This window comes from Calidris pugnax, unplaced genomic scaffold (assembly GCF_001431845.1).
Source record: "Calidris pugnax isolate Ruff unplaced genomic scaffold, ASM143184v1 scaffold144, whole genome shotgun sequence".
In the NCBI taxonomy this organism is placed as follows: domain Eukaryota; kingdom Metazoa; phylum Chordata; class Aves; order Charadriiformes; family Scolopacidae; genus Calidris; species Calidris pugnax.
The window spans coordinates 1,579,363-1,601,848 of NW_015090911.1; positions in this window are offsets into that span (position 1 = coordinate 1,579,363).

Here is a 22,486-nt window from a genome sequence, read left to right on the forward strand (position 1 = left end):
CGGGGGGCGGGGAGATGATTACTAAATTCCTGATAAGCACTTTTTGGTAAGGAGCTCCCTGAGCTTAAAGTGTTTGGATGCCAGAGAAATATTGAAAGAAATTATCATGCTTACTTGCATAGTTTACCACAGATAAGTCCATAGGGTCAAAGGCACTTTAGTGAAGACCCTAGTATTCTGTTTATGGATAGTGTTGGATGGAAGATTCTGGACAAAATGAAAATTAGTTCTTACAAAGCACATTTCCCTCAATTATCACGTACATAATTATCATCCAATAATAGCCAATTTATATAGGTCTAGATAATCTCATAGTAAAATTCCTTATTTTCCCTATGAATTACAAGCCAAGTTACAGATAGCTCAGACTCAGGTTTGGTGAAGTAATTTATTATTACTCATTTATGACTGAAATGTTTCTAATCCAGTGAATTTTTGCAGCGTTTCATAGCAACTATATGCAAGAATCTGATCTAGGTCTCAGTTCCAAGTAGAATCAATATGAAACATCTCCCCATCTGGGGTTTATTTCTCTAGAATTGGCCATTGGCCAGTGCTAGTGAAAGACAGGTCCCCTGGAGTATTTCAAGCAGAAAAAAGCAAACTAACAAACACCGGGAAGCAGTCAAGTCACCACAATGACCCCACTCCTGTTACATATAAGTGAAGGCTACTATTCTATAATTTACCACTAACTGTATTACATGGTATGCACACCACAAATTCTCTCCCGCACCAGTGCAGTCAAAGATATAGAAAGATGAGCGTAAATAAAAAGCGATCTTAAGATGGTATGTACCAAGTCAAACTCCCATAAAAAACCTGAGGCATTTGGAAACCCTAATTAAAAAAAAAAGTTTGTTGCATTTCTGCTTGATAGAAGCTATTCCAAAGATCTTGCAATCAAAGGTAGATCTGTATCTGAACAAACATAATGACAGGAGAAAAGGAGAAAATGTGGGGAAAAGTAGCAGAATGTCCAAAGCAGGATTGCTTTCCCAATAACAGCTATTGGAATAGTCTGAATACTTTGGCATGTTCCACAATGAACTTTAATCCCCTGATTTCTGATGCCAAGGTATTATTTTCACTTCAAAGGATTGCTTTGAGTTAGTAAGAAAATACCCAACGTTTCTCAGCATAAAGTACTGTATTTAGAAACATATAACTTCTGCTTTATAAAAAAGAAAAGAAAAAGCTTTATAGAGAACCTTGTAAATAAGGGTTAAAATAACGTCAGCAGAGGCGAGGAGGGAGATGCATATCAGGAGAAGGTGGGCTTTATGGAAACTGAAATAACACTCTGGAGACGGGGGAAAGCAAAGACAAGGAAGTTAGATGGGAGAAAGAATCTGAGGTAAATCTTCCCTAGTATTTTTCATACACACATACAACCTGTTTTGTTGCTGAAACATATCTTTTTTTTTTTTCTTTTCAGAGAGAAAAGTGTATAGTCATAGAAATATGGATAAGTATTTTGCATGATTTGCATTATATACATTCTTATGTTTCATTTCTGAAGAAACAGGACATTGAATGGAGCCCTGAGGGTCCAATTACTGTGGCTTGTTACTCTGAACACACTAAAATCCCCTTCATAAGTCCAGTTCCCTAGCACTCTGGCGAAATATTTTCCCATTGAATTATTTGAAATTTTCTATTTAAAACAAACATCTAGATTCATCCAATTTTTAACACCGCTGAAAGAAATCTTACTTGAGGATAGCCAGAGAAGCCTCTTTGATTTCAGTGGATCTTCATGGGTTCATGTCACCCAGAATTCTGAGTCTTGCAGCTTCAATTTCAGAGAGGATCATTTTCCTCTCTAGATTGTGTACAAAAACAAATTCAGACCTCTTAATCCAGTGCCATTGACAAGCCACTAGAGACACTGATAGTGAAAATGCCATCTTAAAGGAGTGTCTGGGTATTAGTTTTCCATCAAATGCCTGTAATTGGCAATTACGCCTGAACCTGATTTTTTCCTTCTTTCTTTCCCCTCCTCCATCCTGTCTAGGTTTGTGAATCCCTATGCCTGTAACCACCCCTGAACTTATTTTTGCCATGTGGAAACACAGCTTTAAATTTCATCAAAAATGCATTCTTCCTAATTGAATACTAACCAAGATCCTGCCAGTATTTATTAATCGTTAGTTTAATTCTGTAGTGTAAAACTGTGGTGATAAAATAGTCCAAGTTACACAATCGCAGAATCACAGAATTGCCTAGGTTGGAAGGGACTTTTAAGATCATCTAGTCCAACCATCAACCTAACTCTGACCAAAAAAACCCCCAAAAAATCCAAACCAACACTAAACTGTATTTCCAAGCACCATGTCAACTCGTCTTTTGAATATCTCCAGGGACGGTGCCTCAACCACTTCCCTGTGCAGCCCATTCCAATGCTTGATAGCCTTTTCAGTGAAGAAATTTTTCCTAATATCCAACCTGAACCTCCCCTGGTGCAACTTGATGCCATTTTCTCTTGTCCTATTGCCTGTGACCTGGGAGAAGACACCAGCCGCTGCCTCTCTACAAGCTCCTGTCAGGTAGCTGTGGAGAGTGATAAGGTCTCCCCTCAGGTCCTTTTCTCTAGACTGAACAACCCCAGCTCCCTCAGCCTCTCCTCATAAGACTTATTCTCTGGACTCCTCACCTGCTTCGTTGCCCTTCTCTGGACGTGGTCACCAGTCACCAGCTTTGAACCAGTGTAATTGAGAGGAGAAACTGGTGAAATGGAATTACACCAATTTTACATAGGATAGCTGAGTTTAATCTTCTGATTAAGATTTGAAGTTGATATCATACAGATGACTCTTGTAAGAGCAACGAAATTATTTGTTTAATATTTCTGCAGTGTTAAAATGCAGGTAGGCATGGATACTCTGTGTGTTTCCAGAATTATAATCTTTTTAAAAAGACAAAGCAGCTCAAAAAGTCTGGAGATGTTCTCTCCAGACTGCGGAGACAATAGTCATGTTTGTCAGTGCTTACACACAAACACAACCTGAGACCTGAATACTTATGAACATCAGGGTACTTAAAATAAATCAAACTAAATCGAACTAGAGGTCTGTCCAGCTCAGTCTCTTGTCTCTGATGGTGATGTAAAACAAATTTCTTGCAGAGGGTAAAAGGTCAGGATGAGTTGACGAAGTAAATGAAAGTGTCTTTAAGTCCTCTCTGAGCTCCTTATACTTTGGGCTCAAGAACTTGAACAGTGTCTCAGTGTTCAGTGCTCTGAGAAAGATTTTTCTGCCAGGAACTTTGTCAGTCTCCCTTAAAAACATGTATCTTGTTGACATTTAGCATTCAAAGCAGCTGTAGTAAAGAATAAAGTGGCTTTGTGCTGCTAAGGTGGTTGGCATTATTATTAGTGCCATAGAGAATCAAACTGGCAAATCTAGAAGAGCAAGAAACAAACACTGAAAAGCAGAGCTACAGGCCAAGCCTCTCTCCTATCTAGTTGCAGATCTGAGGAGCCAGACTTTCACAGATCTAGAAAGGAGGGAGACATACGCTTGTGTATCACACCAAGCGCATAAACAGGGAGTTTATATTCCAGCCATAAACTAGCAAACCTTAAAATAATTTTAAAATCCTTTGGAGTGCTCTTTAAACAAACATAGGGCCAACAGTGTCTTTATATTTCAAACTATCTCTACTGTGAAAATTAAAGTGGAGAAGTAAAGCCAGCAACTTTGAGAAAAAAGGGACAGATTCTTCTCTGCTGAAAAAAGCAGGTATTCATGAAGTTTGTGATCATTCCAGCTTGCCCAAGAAGGAGACTTGGCCTAGTGATGTCTCTTCTAACTACTTAAGCCCTCTCTAGATGTTACACTCAAAGACCATAGCACAGGCATCAGCCTGTTCATGGACATCACAACTCCTATCCAAAGACAGTAGTGGAAATGAATAGCATTTTTATGGCATAACTCATTCGATCAGTTTCAGGCACCTAATGTAAAGTTTGCAAATCACCTTCCAGAAGTGCCTGTTTTCCTCCATTGAATACAAAGGAGTTTGGAGTGATGAGCTCCACAGCAAACATGATTTGCTCAGCACTAGGTGTTTTTGTCTTTCTTTCAGCGATGACAAAACTGAAACGCAGTGAAGTCTAACTAAGCACGAACACTGCTGGAACACATCCCAGCCTGGCAAAACGCCTCCACTACACTCCTTCATGCTGGAGAACACTGCCCACATTGTCCCACAAGTCTGATGCTATCCTGTGACAAGATGGATCTGGAAAGACCCCGCCTAAATACATGTTTTCCTTTATTTTATTTTATTTTATTTTATTTTATTTTATTTTATTTTATTTTATTTTATTTTATTTTTTCTTTCTTTCAAGAATGGCACTGTGAGTTGTTCTTTCCATTAACTTTGGGAAACAAACATCAGTTTTAATAGAGCTTGACATGTTTAACAGCCAATGTAAACTATGCCTTCACATTGATTATATGCACTTTGGACAATTTTCTTTCAGTGAGGACTTTATGGGGGGAATAACATGCTTCTCATTTTTCTCAGTGTGATGCGGTTACATCGTGTAGGGCTTTGCATAACATGTGCACATCAAAACACATTTGGCTTCCTTGACAATAATTTATTTTGGGTTGGAAGAAAAATGAACCACTGTATGACTCATTTTAACTTTGTACACTGGGTTTATTTCAACCTTTGTAAACTTTATATAGGCAAGCACAGAATTAGCTGTAAAATGCCAGCATGATTCTTTTTTTCCTATTGTTTATGGTAATTTGAGCTCTGAGTGGGTCCAAAATTTATTGGCTGGAAGCGACTGGTCTGCTTTCAAGGATAATAGATCCTTGCATTGATTGAGAAGCTACAATTTGTTTATTCAAGAATTTCCCTCAGTGTAATAAGAAAAATGAGCATTCAGCTTTTTAACCAAGTTTTAATTGCAGATCTCAGTCCTGGTGGTGCTAGATAGGTGCATCTGTCAAAGAATCAGCTATTGTTCCTATGAGTTGTAACAGGATGACCAGAAACTCAGGGTGCACATACAGCTCTCAGCACAGCACTAGATCTGAGAACCAGGTTTCCAAGAGCACGTAAGACAATGTAGCTACTTTGACTTAAATCTACTATCGGAGCCAGGGCAGTCTGAAGAGCAAGTGGAATAGCTGTTAGGATGCGCTTTGCCCTTTGCTGGATCACCACTGTGAACTCTTGATTATAAAGAATCAAGTCCACCAGACATAAAGAGTAAACATAAGTAACAGTGAAAGGAAGACCTTAAGAAAAGCTTTATGTAGTGCTCAAATTGTTCTTGGTGCTGTTGCTTATTTCCTGCTATGTATTGTTTTTCAGAACTTGAAGTTATGATCCAAGTGGTAATGACAGAGGGAGAGTGTAGGAGAGAGATCATATGGGTTTTGAGGCGTACTAATACCATGAAATTGTCAAGATCCCTTTTTTTCCTACAAAAATGTGAAATACTTATAACCTGGAATATTTGCCTGAGTTTATAGGAAGGTGGAATCACTTCCCCAGAACATAAAGGGCTTTCCTCTATTCTTATGGATCAGCAAATTTGCACTCTACCAACAAATCTCTCTCTCCCTATATAGATATATAGAACTGTAAAGACAGAAGATCATATGGCTCTGATTCAGATGCTGAGTGATTCAGTGTCATGGCAGTATTGAAACTGCACTGAGCAGATCCAGTCTCCCCAGTTTAAACTGTTGTGTAATTCTAAACTGCAGAATATGCAGACTTACATGATAGCTAGTGCAAGAAGTTGGACTGTTCTTAATGATTTATGTAGCATGGGGCACAGTGGACATTGAAGGAAGAGTTAAATGGAAAGTCATCAAGCATAAAGAAATGTCTTTTGAGAAAGGATTTATAGAATGACCCAGTGGGTGGACCTTGGCTGATTGTAATCCGCATATGAGGCCAAGGCAGGGGGGAAAGGGACTAACAATCAACACTAGAGTAATTTGCCTGATAATAGAAAATTAAAGAACTGGAGAGGCATGCAGCAGCCTGCAAAATTCATGCAGATTTGGATCTGCTGTATAATTAGCTACAATAGTTAAACCAAAAAAAATTTAAAAATAAATGACATCGAATTAGAGAAAGATTTCTGTAATATACAATAAAATGGCAGAGTTTATATAAAAAAAAGAGGCTTAGATAGTGGGGAGAAATTTAAAAAGCCAGCAAAGTACTCATAATCTGAACAGTAAAAAGTTTTGATATGGTTAGACAAGCATCTGTGACTTTACAGTCAGCACAGGTTGTAGTGCAATAATGAAATAAAATTGATGTACAATATGCTTGCACAGAACAAAACCACCATACAAACACATATTTCAGGGGTGGGTTTGAATGACACTCAAAAGAATGTAGTAGTATAGGAAGGATTGTGAGTTTTGTGTCCTGCATGCATCTTTAATTATATTCTAAACACAAAATGTACCAAAATCTTATCCTAATTTGGGCAACGTATATGATAGCTAAGATTCTCTGAAAATTAGATCAACATAGCGAAATACTATTGGCTTGGTCTGTCTTTAAGACAGGATCTTCCCCCCATGGGGTCACCATAAGTCTTGGTCTGTGAAAGCTCCTGGCCTGAGGAATTGCTGCAATTTTTTTTGTACACTGTCACCTTCCTTCCACAGAGGAAAGATGTAACATTCTTTATTAGAATTCTGTCTAATTCTGCTTATAGAATCATAGAATGGTTAGAGTTGGAAGGCACCTTAAAGATGGATGGACCTTGGCTGATTGTAATTCCAACCCCTCTGACATGGATAGGGACACTTCCCACTGGACCAGGTTGTTCGAAGCCCCATCCAGCCTGGCCTTGAACACTTCCAGGGTTGGGGCATCCAAAGCCTCTCTGGGCAAACCCTTCCAGTGTCTCATCACCCTCATGGTAAAGAATTTCTTCCTACTATCTAGTCTGAATCTCCCCATTCAGTTTGAAGCCATTACACCTTGCCCTATCACTACATGCCCTTGTAAAAAGTCCCTCTTTAGCTTTCATATCTGCCCCTGTAAAAAGGTCCCTTCCAGCTTTCTTGTAGGCCCTCTTCCAACACTGGAAGGCTTCTAGAAGGTGTACCCAGAGTCTTCTCTTCTTCAGGATGAACAACCCCAATTCTCTCAGCCTGTCTTCATAAGAGAGGTGCTCTAACCCTCTGATCATCTTCATGGCGCTTCTCTTGACCCATTCCAACAGGTCCATACCTTTCTTCTGCTTAAGACTCCAAAGCTGGATGCAGTACTCCAGGTGAGGTCTGACCAGAGCAGAGGGGGAAAATTACATCCCTCAACCTGCTGGCCACATTTTTTTGATGCAGCCCAAGATACAGTTAGCTTTATGGCAAGCGCACATTGCCATGTCATGTTGAGCTTCTCATCCACCAACACCGCTAAGTCCTTCTCCTCAGGGCACCTCTCAATCCATTCTCCACCCAGCCTGGATTTGTGCTTGGGATTGCTTTGACCAGGTGCAGGATCTTACACTTGGCCTTCTTGAACGTCAGGAGGTTCTCACAGGCCACCTCTCAAGCCTGTCCATGTGCCTCTGGATGGCACCCCATCCCTGCAACATATTGACTGTGCCACACAGCTGGGCATCATGCCAGCCAACATGCCATGTTAAACAGCATCAGTCCCAGTACCAACCCCTGACAACCACCACTTGTCACTGGTTTCCACATAGAATCATAGAATCATAAAATCGTCTAAGTTGGAAGGAACCTTAAAGATCATCTAGTCCAACCTTCAGCCTAACTCTGACCAAAAAAAAAAAATAAACTCACACACCACTAAACCATATTCCTGAGGACCATGTCAACCCATCTTTTGAACACCTCCAGGAATGGTGACTCAACCACTTCCCTGAGCAGCCCATTCCAATGCTGGATAACCCTTTCTGTGAAGAAATTTTTCCTAATATCCAATCTAAACATCCCCTGGTGCAACTTGAGGCCATTTCCCCTTGTCCTATCTCCTGTGACTTGGGAGAAGAGACCGACCCCCATCTCTCTACACCCCCCCTTCAGGTAGTTATAGAGTGCGATAAGGTCTCCCCTCAGCCTCCTCATCTTCAGACTGAACAATCCCAGCTCCCTCAGCCTCTCCTCATAAGACTTATTCTCCAGACCCCTCACCAGCTTCATTGCCCTTCTCTGGACCCGCTCCAGCACCTCAATGTCTTTTTTGTGGTAGGGGGCCCAAAACTGGACACAGTACTCGAGGTGAGGCCTCACCAGTGCCGAGTACAGGGGGACAATCACCTCTCGGGTCCTACTCACCACGCTGTTCCTGATACAGGCCAGGATACCACTGGCCTCCTTGGCCACCTGGGCACATTGCTGGCTCATGTTCAGCCGACAGTTGACCAACACCCCCAGGTCCTTTTCTGCCAGGCAGCTCTCCAGACATTCTTCCTCACGCCTGTAGTGCTGCATGGGGTTGTTTTGACCGAAGTGCCGTACCCAGCACTTGGCCTTATTGAAACTCATCCCATTGGTCTCAGCCCATCGATCCAGCCTGTCCAGATCCCTCTGCAAAACCTCTCTACCCTCCAGCAGATCAACACTGCCACCCAGCTTGGTGTCTGCAAACTTACTGAAGGTGCACTCAATCCCCTCATCCAGATCATTGATAAAGATGTTAAAGAGAATGAGTCCCAGTACCGAGCCCTGTGGGCCACCACTCGTGACCGGCTGCCAACTGGACCTGACTCCATTCACCACCACTCTCTGGGCCCGGCCCTCCAGCCAGTTTTTAACCCAGCAGAGGGTATTCCCATCCAAGCCTTGAGCAGCCAGTTTCTCCAGGAGGATACTGTGGGAGACTGTATCAAAGGCCTTGCTAAAGTCCAGGTAAACAACATCCACGGCCTTTCCCTCATCCAGCAAGCGGATGAAGGAGATCAGGTTTGTCAAGCAGGACCTGCCCCTGATGAACCCGTGCTGGCTGGGCCTGATCACCTGGGCATCCTTCATGCGTTGCATAATGGCACTCAGGATGATCTGTTCCATGGCCTTCCCAGGCACCGAGGTCAGACTGACAGGCCTGTAGTTCCGCGGATCATCCTTTTGGCTCTTCTTGTGGATGGGCGCCACATGGACATCACATGGACATCAAGCAATTGACCGCAACTCTGAGTGTGACTGTCTAATCAATTCCTTATGCATTTAGTGGTCCATCCATCAAATCCATGTATCCCAAATTTAGACACTAGGATGTTGTGCAGGAGATGCACAACATACAGGATGTCATTCCTGTATGGTTTCTGTTGTGACTGGAAAAAAACTAATATTGCAAGTGACCTTCAAATTAATGTATGTTTGCAAAGAGCTGATTTGTAAACAAGACACTCAGAAATGTGCTGAAAAGTATCTGAGTTTTGTAGAACATCTCTGTGTGCTCTTTTGAGCATCTGAGTATTTGGTAATCTAAACCAACACCTGGCCTTGAATCTAGGTAAGATATGGATACACACTCAAACACAGTTTATTACAGTGGATTGCAAATTTGCTACTTACCTGTATTGATACCTTGGAACCGGAGCAAATGAGGACTGAATGCATATATATTCCCACGAACTATAAATTGAGCCAACTGAAACATGTCTATATTCTCAGGCTATGTATATATACTTCTTTATGTCCTTTTTTTTTTTTCCTGATCAGTTTTCTACTTGACCAGAAGCACAGTGCAAATTTGGAAATTTACCCAAGCAGAGAGAAATAGAAACAGATTTAACCTCTTGAAATTATAATCCTATTTTCTCTCTTTTTTTTTTTTTTCCACAGTGATCACAATAAACATCCTTTCTATTTTTATTATTATTAGACAAGGGATAAACAGCAATACACAATAAATGAGCAGAATTCTGAATATTAACCGACTGTCCATTAGAGATGCTACAAGAGTCTGTATAGCATGGCCACTAGCAGTTTGTGCAAAGTGGAAGACTATTGGCTAGAGAAATGAAAATTAATTTTCTCTCTCTTTCCTTCTTCAATTTGTTAACTACCTAATAAGAGGAAGACAAAATTAAATGTGCAAGGGAAACGTGAAACTGAAGGACAGCCAGCTCCAAGTCACCAGAAATAAATTGTAGATGAAGTCCAGCTTTGCTTGCTATGGCAACTTTTAGAAGTTACAAGTAAATAGTGGTTAGGAGCTGCAACTAGTCGTATCTGAGCTTCCCACTACCTTTATATAAGCATGCATTGAAAAATAGAAATGACTATTCCATTTGGTGTGGGGCTATGACAGCTACTGATCTCATTTTGGAAGATCATGAATCATAGACTACTGCAGAGACTAGATGTGGTCTTGAGGATATCCTTTATAAATGACAGAGGTCAGAAGGAACAAGTTTTGTTTCATGTGAGTTAGAAACAGAAAGGAGTACTGGGATTTCAGACAGTGCAAGGTGTGACTGTGGCAGATAAAGAATTTCTCTAGTCTCAGTTTCTGGAGAAAACAAACCCACTTCGTATTATGATCCAAATCATATCTTCATTCAAAACAGAGTTATTTAATAGGAATAGAGACTGACAAGTTTTCAGTGTTGAAGAAGGTCCATGGTTGTTTTTCTGCCATGAAACTGACAAGAAAAGAAGCTACCTTCAAGTAGTTTTTCCAGTATGGTGTGTTTTCTCATATGTCTCCTTTCCTGGGTTTCTCTGTTTCATATGCAAATATTCTTTTCAACTTTAACATGACTATTACAGTTCATGTATATTCCCTGTGAAGAGCCAATTCAGTTTTCTTTTAGGTCACTGTGATAATCAGAATTTTTATAACTAATTCTGTTCTTAGAAAAGCACTTTTCACAGAGTTATCCTCTACCAGCTGAAAGTAAAGATGCAAAACAACTTCTCATTTCTCTGCCAGCAGTTTCTCATGAAGAGGTTTGTTTGGTTTTTTTTGTTAAATATTTAATCGCACCCAGGACCTTTCACTTGGGACTGCGGTTAGTCCTTCCTTTGTGCCTATAAAATGTTGAGGAGTTCTGCAGTATAATTAACGAGTTGCCCCTCTGCTCTTCTCTGTTAGTCTCATATATTTCCACTCCTAAAATTTAGCAGAACTCCACTTCTTATGATCACTAAAATAGTTGATGGAAGTTAGAAAAGGTAAATAATTAAAACAAATTCCAAAAATTTATCTACAGTACCTCTTTTTCAATACTTTAATTCATCTATCTAAAATATTCATCTAGTCATCAGCTTATCTATCAGACTATATCACAGAATCACCATGGTTGGAAGGGAACTTTGAGATCATCGAGTCCAACCACAAAAAAAACACCAACAAAACCACAACACCCAACCACATCACACCCACCCACAAACTAATCATCTTGGGCATTGGAGCATGCCCTGAAGAGCCCCATCTACATGTTTCTTAAATATCTCCAGGGATGGTGACTCCACCACCTCCCTGGGCAGGTTGTTCCAGTGCCTCACCACCCTCCTCAGTAAAGTAATTCTTCCTAATATCTAATCTAAACCTTCCCTGCCGCAGCTCCAGACCATTTCCTCTGGACCTGTCGTTATTCCCTTGGGAGAAGAGGTTAACACCCACCTCTCTACAACCTCTTTTCAGGAAGTTGTAGAGGGCAATGAGGTCTCCCCTCAGCCTCCTCTTCTCCAAACTAAACATGGCCAGTTCCCTCAGCCTCTCCTCATATGACTTGTTCTCCAGACCCCTCACCAGCTTGGTGGCTCTCCTCTGGACATGCTCCAGCACTTCATGTCCTTCCTGTAGTGAGGGGCTCAGAACTGAACACAATACTCAAGGTGAGGCCTCATCAGTGCCGAGTACAGAGGCACGATGACTTCTCTACTCCTGCTGGCCACACTATTCCTGATACAGGCCAGGATGCTGTTGGCCTTCTTGGCCACCTGGGCACACTGCTGGCTCATGTTAAGCTGTCTGTCCACCAACACTCCTAGGTCTTTTTCTGGATATATCTGTATCCATTTTCTGGATATATCTATATCCATTTTCACTGTAGAACAGATGAGATGATATGAAAGAGTATATCCTGTCAAAATTGAAAGTCCATTCAGTAGCTTCAGACAAAACCTGAGATTTTCCACTTGTGCAAATAAACAATGAAATTGAGTAAGATATGATACCATTGTAAAACATCAACAAAGGAGTTTGAATGTTTCCAAAGCTAAGAAGCCAACCTTCAGCCTCAAGAGATACATTCACCTGCTTTTAAGTAAAGGCCTTAATTTCACATTCAGCATGGTATTTAAATAGATAAAAAAGGGAGAAATTTTTTTTTTGTTTGTTTTAAGTGTGTGTGATGTAGTTACTAAAAGTAACAAAGTTCTTATTTTTCTGTATAAATTGAAGAAATAATTTATACACAATAGCATATAGTGGACATTCTCTAAATTGTAGTCAATAGGACGGAACAATCAAGAAATTTAATGCAATTTGTTTCACTCCATTTCCATATGGTAGTTGTGACTTTTTATTAGACTTTTTTATTTTTTATCTGTAGTATATGTTTTTTTCAATATGACATTTTTGGCTTGGCTTAAAATGTCATATTGATCAGCCTGTGGACTTATCTGATTGTCTTTTAGAATAAAGTCCTCTATTTAATTAACAGTGCAAATAGAGAAAAAGAAAGGGTACTACCAGCGGTATTGTGTGTACCACTTCCAAACAGTTGGCTCAACTTATTTCCTCCAGAAATAAGATGCTTAGGGCATGAATACAAGAAGCAAAGACATACAGACTGATCTGCTTTTTTATATGCTCTTGTAGTTTCCCACTATCAAGGTGTAGAACCCTTATGAACCTTAAGTTATGCATGAGACCATAGTTAACGATGGGACCTAGTATTCATAAGCTTGTCCAATCTACTTCTGATTTAAAATTTACATTTTTGGATGTACCATGATATCCTCACAATGAGTTTCACAATAAAATATCTTGTATGAGAAAGTTGTTTCCTTATTTATTAGGTTCCCATTATTATTTTTAATGTGGGGAATGGTTTTCCTGATTTCAGTTTTTTTACCGTTCCCAATTATATATGAATGACAAAGAACAAACATATACCTTTAAATTTTTCCACTCTTTAGTCTGAAGATTCCCACATAGTTTCATGTCTTCTCCTCTGAAAAGGCCTATCAGCATCCTACTATCCTCATCTCCCATTTTTGTAGCTTCTCCAGCTCTTCTAAAAGTGACTTATGCACTTTCCTGGTGATAGTGATGAAAGATAGCTTTACTTGGCAATGAGGGTTTAGCAATGGCGACTTTTAGAAAAAAACTTAAGCATAGTCCAAGCATGGTGCTTTTTTTTTTTTTTTCTTTCCGTCTATACATAGACTTTTTTTTTTTTTTTTTTTTTTTCAGGAAAGTTTGAGGCTTTGAACACAGGCCATAAATTCAGTCTGTGTAGGCTTAATCTGGATGTACAATCAAAAATTACAACTTTCAGTTCAGTTGGGTCTGAGAGAAAGATGATAATATATATTTCCATGTGCAGTAGAGTAACTATTCATTATTGCCACAAGTTAGTTAGACCATTCTGGATATGGAATTGGTCAATTCATTCTGCTGCTATCTATATCCAGCTCACTTTATTGTAAGGTCAAAATAATTATTTCAGCAAAGAGTGGGCTATGACTGTTGTTTGCTTCTGTTGTGAGTGAAAAGTCTAAAACATGTATGTATTTTGTTCCTTTTGACATTTCTTTTCCTTTTAAGTCCACTTCTACCCTACCTATTTTAAAGCAAGCAGAGAAAAAGATACAGAGAGTGTGCTGAAGGATTTTTGCAGGACACTTAAAGCCAGTCTCCTTTGGCTAATTTGCAAAAACAGTTTTTGATTTAAAATAGAAGGATGGCATATCCCTCCCTGGGAGAAAACTCGCATTTGCTAATGTTCCTCCAGAAGTGAGTTATGAGAAGAAGCCTCAGATGGATTAGAGATGAAGGTTAAATTCCAAGGCACTAATTTGTTGAAAAGGTGAAGAAAAAAAGGTGAAGAAAAAAAAAAAAAATTGACACACCAGGTCTGCAATCTTTCCTCTTTGCTGAATATTGCTGGGTAACTTATAGATCTCCAGAAGAACAAATGTCATAAAACAAAACAAGGTTGTTTCCATTATGAAAAAGTGGTGCAGAGTTAAGGTAAAGGCAAATACACATATTTTTGTCTTGTTAAGATCTTTCTAAATGAAATATGAATTCTAATTTAATAACTTAGGAAGATTAATAATAGGCACCTTCCACTTTTAAAAAGTATGTAACTTCCTTTGGCTATTTTAACATTCCTTTGCCTCCCTAACATTTCTCACAGATTTAATGACCAGTTTCTGGTGTAAATCAGCATAGCTGATTATATCAACTATGCTAGCTAGATAATATTGGTCCAATATTCTATTCGTAAGTGTACACAAGGTCAAACTTACTTGGAAGTTGAAAGTCATGGGACAAAATTCTAACAGAAGACAGAAAGGATGTGGTTGTGTAGGATCAAGTTGACAAGGCCTTCATGCCAGTTCATGAACTTTAATGGCCCATGCTTAAAACTTATTCCTTTCCAGATATGGCTGTTTGAATGTTGTTCTGATGCACACACCAGCAGCAACAGGGAATCATGAGCCTTCAAACTTGAAAAACATTTTTGTTTAACTGCTACACAAAAAGGGCATCTCTGTCACTAAAATAGTATTAAGCTATCTCTGTCCATAAGATATCTGACTGAATTTAGGCAGCTATAACTAAGTCTGAAGAGGATTTGTTTGATTGGTCAGTTGATTTTTCTTCTCTTATGCTTGGCATATGCTTTTTCTTCCTTTCCTCCATGTTGCAGAATCATCCACTAAGATTCCAGAGACAAAATACTGCTCCAGACTTTCCTTTTGATATTTTGCCATCAGTACTGCAGTCTTCTGATTTATAGGGGAAGGTGCTCAAATAAAAGGATCAGTCTTCTGTGTATCAGCCTCTTAAAAGGAAGAAGCCCATGTGTGTAGTTGCAGAATGCTATTAACAACGGCCATGTGATTTCCCATGTCCAGTTAAAATCTGCTGTTTGTTGTGTGTCCTCGTTCTATGAGCCCTGGCATGGCTCCTCAAAGCTGGGGAGATCCTGTCACACTGTGATTGAATTTTGGGGAAATGGCAAGCCAGTTTGGTCAGTCACTATTTAGACTGCCACTAAATAATATGAACAGAAACACTGCAGCTTACACACCTTTCAAGTCTGCAAAACTCCTGGAATAAAGTCACGTGTAAAGAAGTATCTAGAAATATAGGAGTTCAAATGTTAATTCAAAAGGGACTTGGACAACTCATCTACCATGTTGCTATGTAACCATAACTTCTTTAGTTGTCAAAATTACTTTGAAAAACATGTCTTTACCTCTGCTTGGACTCCCTATCTTTTTAGATTTAGATAACTAAGAGGCTTACCAGCCTTTCAGGCAGCTTCCTAGGGCAGTGGAGGAAGAACAGAAGCATTGAGACTTGCTCCTTGTTTAAACCTGCACCGTTACAGTCAATCTCTATATAAAACAGGGCAAGTCCACAACCTGATTATGACCTCAGTAAAATCTCATGTATAGAGACACTGTAAGTTTATATCAGTCAGTTACTTATATGCTTTTCCATACTGGAAGCAGTTTTGCTTGCAAGCAAGGTGTATATAAGAGAGACGGATGCATTTTTAGGCTCAATAATCAAGTTGCAAAAGTTTAACAAGTTAGCACACATTGTATCTCTGCTTATGTAAGTCCTTAGCAAAGGTGAGATAATGAAAGGGCTTTAAGATAACTTTCATTATGACTCATCTATTATAGACTCATAACATGCACATCGAACAGAACTGAATCTCAGGTGATGCTCAGTTATCTGATGAGCTCCAGGGACTTGACTGTGTTTACACCCTGAGAATGGCAAATGTATCCATCAAAGCAAGGTTTCTATGCAAATACAAAAGGAGCAACATCAGAGAACAAGATTTGATCAGAAATATTTAGTGCTCCTCATGTCAGCTGGAAGCATAATAATGTTAAAAATGTGAAGTGTGGTACCAGTGAAAACCTTGCCAAGGAAGCTAAAGACCAAGAAAAAACCTCTTCCTTCTCCTTTTCTAACATCTCTGCCCCCAGCATTCCTTTTTAGCCAAATATTACAATATACTTAATGCAGCTGAGAAGTTTAACTAATACAAATGCAAAATATTAGTGCTGTGCTACTCTGATTTCAGGCCATCGGTTATGATAATAAAATATATAATACCAAGGTTTTCAGTAAACAGAAGTCTCAGGTTCTAATACATACTTAAGCTTATTGATTACACTGGTTTATGCGATAATAAAAGTAAAAACATACACACACACCTTTTGCAAATAAGAAAAATCATTTGTCTTGGGCTATCTCCTTTGTGCTTTCACAGCAATTCAAAAGTCATAATAGATAATGGGAAAACAAAGTGTTTGCATTTCATGAACGACCTTGGAAAAGTTGCCAGATTTCTCTCTATTGCAGTTCTAGCAGGGTAGGAAACATTCTCCCACTGTAAAACTTGTGAGATCCTATAATTCTCAGTGGGATGGAAAAGACTTCATTAATTTTACTTCAGTTTTAACTATTAGAAAATGGTTAAATATATATATTTTTACAAGGAGACATTTTTTATCTAAAATTAATTTAAAGACCCAATGTGTTTTGCCCAGTTTAAAAAAACTATTTACCTTTATTTTTAATTCTACTGTATATATGAAAGTTAAATGCAATATGTGTATACTACATCTCAACACATGATTTTTTGAATGAAGAATTATAATATAATCAGACTCACATTAAAATGTTTAATTTCAATATCTGTGTGGGTTTTGGTGATACTGGGAAATTATTTTTGAGAAGACATGCTTATCTAGTCTCTACCTACAAATGGGGGTAATTTTAGCTGTATGTTCTTTTTAAGAGTTTGTCCAGCTCTGTTTAGGAGTCTGTGAGCTTTGATACTTCAGAGCAGTAGGTATGTATTATTTTTTTTTTTTACTTGCAAGCAGATCTTCTGTCACATTTGGAGATCAGACATTAAATGCTTTTTTAAAGGCCAAAGTGTAAAAGCTAATGACATTAAAAAAAAAAAAAAAAAGGAAAAAAAAAGGATTTGTGTGAGAAATCAGGCAGTTCTGGAGTTCTAGACATTGATCAAATTGTGTCTATATATATATGGGAAATTTAACCCAAAATGTTGACAGCAGCCTTAGCTGAGGTCCCTAGTCTTAGCATTCATCCTGAGATCCTACCAGTACACAGCCTGGTACAGGATGGTTGGCTGGATCATGGTTTAGACGCCACCACCATCCATCCAATCTCTCTCAGTAAGGGTCTCTTCTTGCTCTTGAAATAAGTCATGAGTGAATTTTGCTCTTTTCATCCCTCTAAGCTGTCACTAAAGCTACAGGAGCTTTCCCAAATTGCTTATGAATATAACTTGTCTGCCCTCAATGGGTTGTATTCACGTGCCAGATGTTTGATCCACCATTGGGTGTCAAAGGATAGATAGACTACCTGTTCTGGTGATGTAATCCAAGTTTCTTCTTTTACTTTCCACAGGAGGAACAGAGATACATTTTCTCACAGCTCAGACTTGAACACAGGTGCAATGGGAGTTATGATACCTAAACTGTGGTCCAATTAGTGCATCTCATGGTCTGCAAGGTGCTACTGTGCCTGCCTAATGCAATGCAGACCTGATTGGGATGGAGCCACACACCCCACCCTGCCCCTCCCACTGCAGTCAGACTTTGCTTATCCTAGTGTTGCCTGAGCCCAGCACCTTTTATGCACCTCTAGCTATGACTTATGGACTTCTGCAGGAGAGTGAAGCACTGGAATGCCTTAGGGCAAGTGATGCTTTCTGTTTGTGGTGGGTTCTTTTATTTTATTTTATTATCTTATAAAACAGCTTAATCAATGAACTCAAGCAGGTAGTAGAAACTGAAACCTCTGTTTATGGGGAAACTTTTGAGATTTATTTTGACCATTTGTAAGTAGTGCCCACATCTGAGCTCTGAAGGAGGAAGAAATGGAAAATGACCTGATACGCTTTTTTTGGTGTGTAATGAGTTAAAGTTTCCTTTCCTTTCCAGGGGCTCTACAAAGCAGAAAAGTGTCAGGATAGTCCTATTTATGATGCTTTTTGTGCATCTGTGTGAAAATAAATAGATTACTCCATATGAATTCCAAATAAAATATATGGCTAAAGTAAATTTTACTTATGGATATTGATTGTATTGACTGAAACCTCCTCCTTACAAATTCCCTTGTTTGTATAACACAAGTGTTATCACTAGACTAAAAAAAGATGTGTATAATGAATTTCGGCATTGCATATTTTACTTAACAGTGAACTGAAAAGCTTTTATTCTTCAGAGATTTGTGTTCTGATTCCCAATAAGGTTGTGGCAGTGTGGGGAATTATTTGTCTTTTTTTTTTCTTTTTTTTTGGTAGTAAGACTTAGTATAATCCTAGGATGTTTTTTGTAGATTGTCTCTGCAATCCTGCCTGCATTTTTACACTCAAATAAACTGCAATACAAAGGTAGAACAATTGCTGAGGCCTCTTCCCCTTCTTCAGGAGAGTACAGAAATGGTATTTCTGATTTCATCTGTACTAAAAAAGAAAACATCTCCTTTTTTATGACACCACCACCTCTCCCACCCCCACCCCCTTTTATTTTTTTGAAATTTGCTAAATAACTAGTATCTTATGTTGATCAAGCACTTCGGTATTTGTTAATAATCATATGGAAAGACAAAATGAAGTGTGAAAGAAACTAAACCCCAAAATGCTGTAGTCTGCATTCTCATGTGAGTAAAGTTAAATTACTCCCATACTACTCAGCTGAGGTGATGGCATATTGTTTATTTTTTATCTCTTGCTGCAATCTCTTGTCTTCATCATATACAAGGTTATATGTCTCCTCATAGGAGAGCTTTGTTACAAGCATAATCATAAGCATAAGACAGATATGGACACTTAAAATCTTCAGTACCTGCAAGGCTGTCTGTCTTCCTCTCAGTTGACTCCACAGAGTAATTATTGCTAACTCAGATCCTTAGGTAGTCAAATGAAGACAAGTGGAATGAATTTGGACCACTGTTCCAAGCAAATATGCATGGAGAGGCTGTTAGCCCAGAAACCATACCCCCACTCAAGAGAGAGAGAGAAACATCAGAAGAAACAGTGGGAAGATAATGTGACGTTCAACATCAACTAGCAGATTATGCTCAGTAGGTGCAACGTTAATGATAATAGTGCAACAGGTACAACATCTGGTTCACCACAAGGCTCTGCAAGTGGAAAGTCAGATTTTAGAAGAGTAAGTTTACACAGACATGGAAACTCTGCAGACCTTGGGAAAAAAAAAATCAAAAGAAATCCTCTAACATAACACTTCAAAGTCAATTTCATTTAGCAGCAAGTTAATGTCAATGATAATTAAATATGTTGTGCTCACTGTCAGTAGGAATGAGAGTTGAGGTGGTGTGGGGGTCTTAACCTAAAAGTTTTAACCTGTTTTATTTATGATTCTCCAGTTTTTAACTTTTAGGTTTAAAAAGCAACTTTTAGGAGTAACAATGACCATACTGTGACATATCCCATTACACTGATATACAAGTTTAAACTTCACTCTATTTCAATCTACTTTTGTCTGCAGCTTGCAATATGCAATAGCTCCCCATGTTCAGAACTTGTCTGTCTCTCATTGTGTTGTAAATACACAGAATAATTTTTATTTTTCACATTTTACAGTCTACAGAGACGACAGGCAGAGGATGCAAAGGACTGACTGGCTCTACATGGCAGCTGATGGGTAGTAGTAGGAGTAATTTTACACACAAAACCCTACCATCTCCCAATCACATGCAGACTCATAATCTGCAGGGTGCACACCTGGGCAGGCATGAGCGGGGCACAATTTGCTGAAATAACTCAAGCATGTAAATTCACATATATTCCAGTTCTCTCTGAGGTTATACAAATATATATGTATATACATATGTGCATCTGCATATAAATGGCATTCTTCATGGCAAGTTCATTTTGTCTTGAAGGGCCTATCTTCAGCAAATAGTTACAGAGATCCATTTTTATCCTGCTGCAAACTGGGAGTCCAAAGCACCAGACAAGTAACCGAGCTCATTAGGATCAAAAATCTTTGGCATAATCAACAAAGTAAACCCAGATCCCTTCAGACAGAGTTTTTGCTGCCACAAAGTGAATTATTTTACCTTTGCACTCATCAGTTCGGTAACAATGATGGTGGGTTTAATATATTTGACACCCAAATGTTTCAAAGGGCCTGTCTAGACAGTTCATTCTTATGCCATGGGTAAGTACCTAATCATTCTGTGCCGTAGTTTACTGATCTGCAAAATGGGAATAGGCTGAATCTGGCCCTAACTCTGTGAAAAATTCTGCCAGCTCCATTGACTGCATAAAAACTTAAGGATTTGGCCCTGTGCTGACAGTCAGTAAGCTGGAGTGCAAATGTTCTACATGTGCTATTTGACCTCTACAGTTGAGGATTTAAAACTTTAATTATAGGAACGAGAAGATGAGAACAGATTCTGAGTTAGCTACTTTTTTTGAATAGATATTCAGACTCCAGGGGGAATAGTGATTTGCAGGCTCATTGAGGGAGAAAAAGGATGTCCTTTCTTTCCTAGGTGTACGGGGGGAGGAACAAAAGGGGGCCTTGATACTGTTCCATTAAAATAAATCACTTCTCAACCCAGGCGAGAATTTGTATCAGAATATTTGATAATCGAAACTTTACCAACAAGAGAAAATCAGAGAGGGCATTTGATTACGCAGGGCCAGATCCTGCTAAACCTCCCTCAGAGGTGTCTTACTGAATTCAGGAACAGATCAGTATGCAGAAAGTTACCTGGATAAGGCTGTTAGACAGTGGAGTCTATGAAAGAGAGAGTGTGTCACTTCTTTGTTCTGGGGAAGAGTTGGCAGTGGACAAATTACAAGAGTACTAATCATACAGCCCGACCTCCAGCTGCCATTGAAATCAGTGAAAAAAATTTTCCTTTGACTCCAGCAGAGACAAGACAGGATTGTTAGGGTTAATTAATTAATCACTTTCCAGAAAATACTTTGAGATCCTCTGATGTAGAGATCCTACATAATGGCAAAGTGGTATTGTAGTCCAGAGAGATGTTTAGGGAGCTGTCATTCATTGTTACCAGAGTGCAATCACAATAATTTAGTAAATCTGCTCATTTCCTTCTATTTGGACAGAGAGGTATTTTTAGGGTTTAAATTCTCTAATCAATAACAGAAGCAGTAGTCTGGGAACGGGGTGGGGAATGAAACTAGTAAAAAAATTGGTCAATGGGTTTGTCTAGAAACAAAATATAATATAAGTATGCTGAAACAGTCAAATATTTTGGTCAACGTTCTCTTAAAAAGGTCTGTTTGTGGAATATCCTTACAAGATCAGTTGGATATTTCTTTCTGGAATTGAGCTACACATAATATAGGTAACCCAAGGCAAAAAACGTAATATCATCAATGAGAAAATATTCCAAAAGACAAAGTCTTTTTTTCCTTGTTTTGTTGGGTTCTTTGAAGAGAAAAATAACTTTGACTACCACAAAGCAATTCTCCCCTTCTTACTACCTCACCTACATTTTTAAAGTTAATCCACTAGTATTTCTTTGTATATATTTATATGCATACCCATGCACTTATACACATAGATATTCCCCTAACTTTACTTTCATGTCATTTTCAGATTCTTAGAGAGAAATTACCCCAAAGCACCCCTAAAAATAAACTCATAAGCCTGAATATATATATTTTTAGAAGACATAAAGAAAGTTAAAGTTCCTGCCCCAAATTATTATTAGCAGTTACAAATGTCCTGTCTTCATTCTCTTTCAGCTATAGATTGCAGTACATCTTATAAGCAGTCATTTAGTTTTGTAACACCCTGACAACGTAGTACAATATTACCATTCCCATTTTATAGATGAGAAGAACCAAGGCAGAACGATTAAACAAGTCACCCAAAGTTATACAAGGTCTGGGGCAGAGCCAGGAATAGAATCAAAGTCTCTTGAGTCCCTGACCTTCATATTAAACACAAGATCATCCTCCCTCTGTTTCTAGTTAGAGCATTCAATTCACCCCATCTGGTGTGCATGTGTAATTTGTACCGGAGGGGTAATTCATCCCTAGAGGAGGGCAGGCGGGGCTTGCACGGGGTGTCAGCTGTGAGCTCAGGATTTGCATAGCCTGAACATTCATCGAAATGAGAATTTCTTCCAAGGAGCATCTCTGGCAAACACATAAAAAGGGGCAATACAAAATTCTGTTTAGACCTCTCTAAGCTTTTAGAAGGCGTTTTTCCTCAACCGTTTTCTTCCTTTGATTGCAAAGCTAAAATTTAAGTTTATC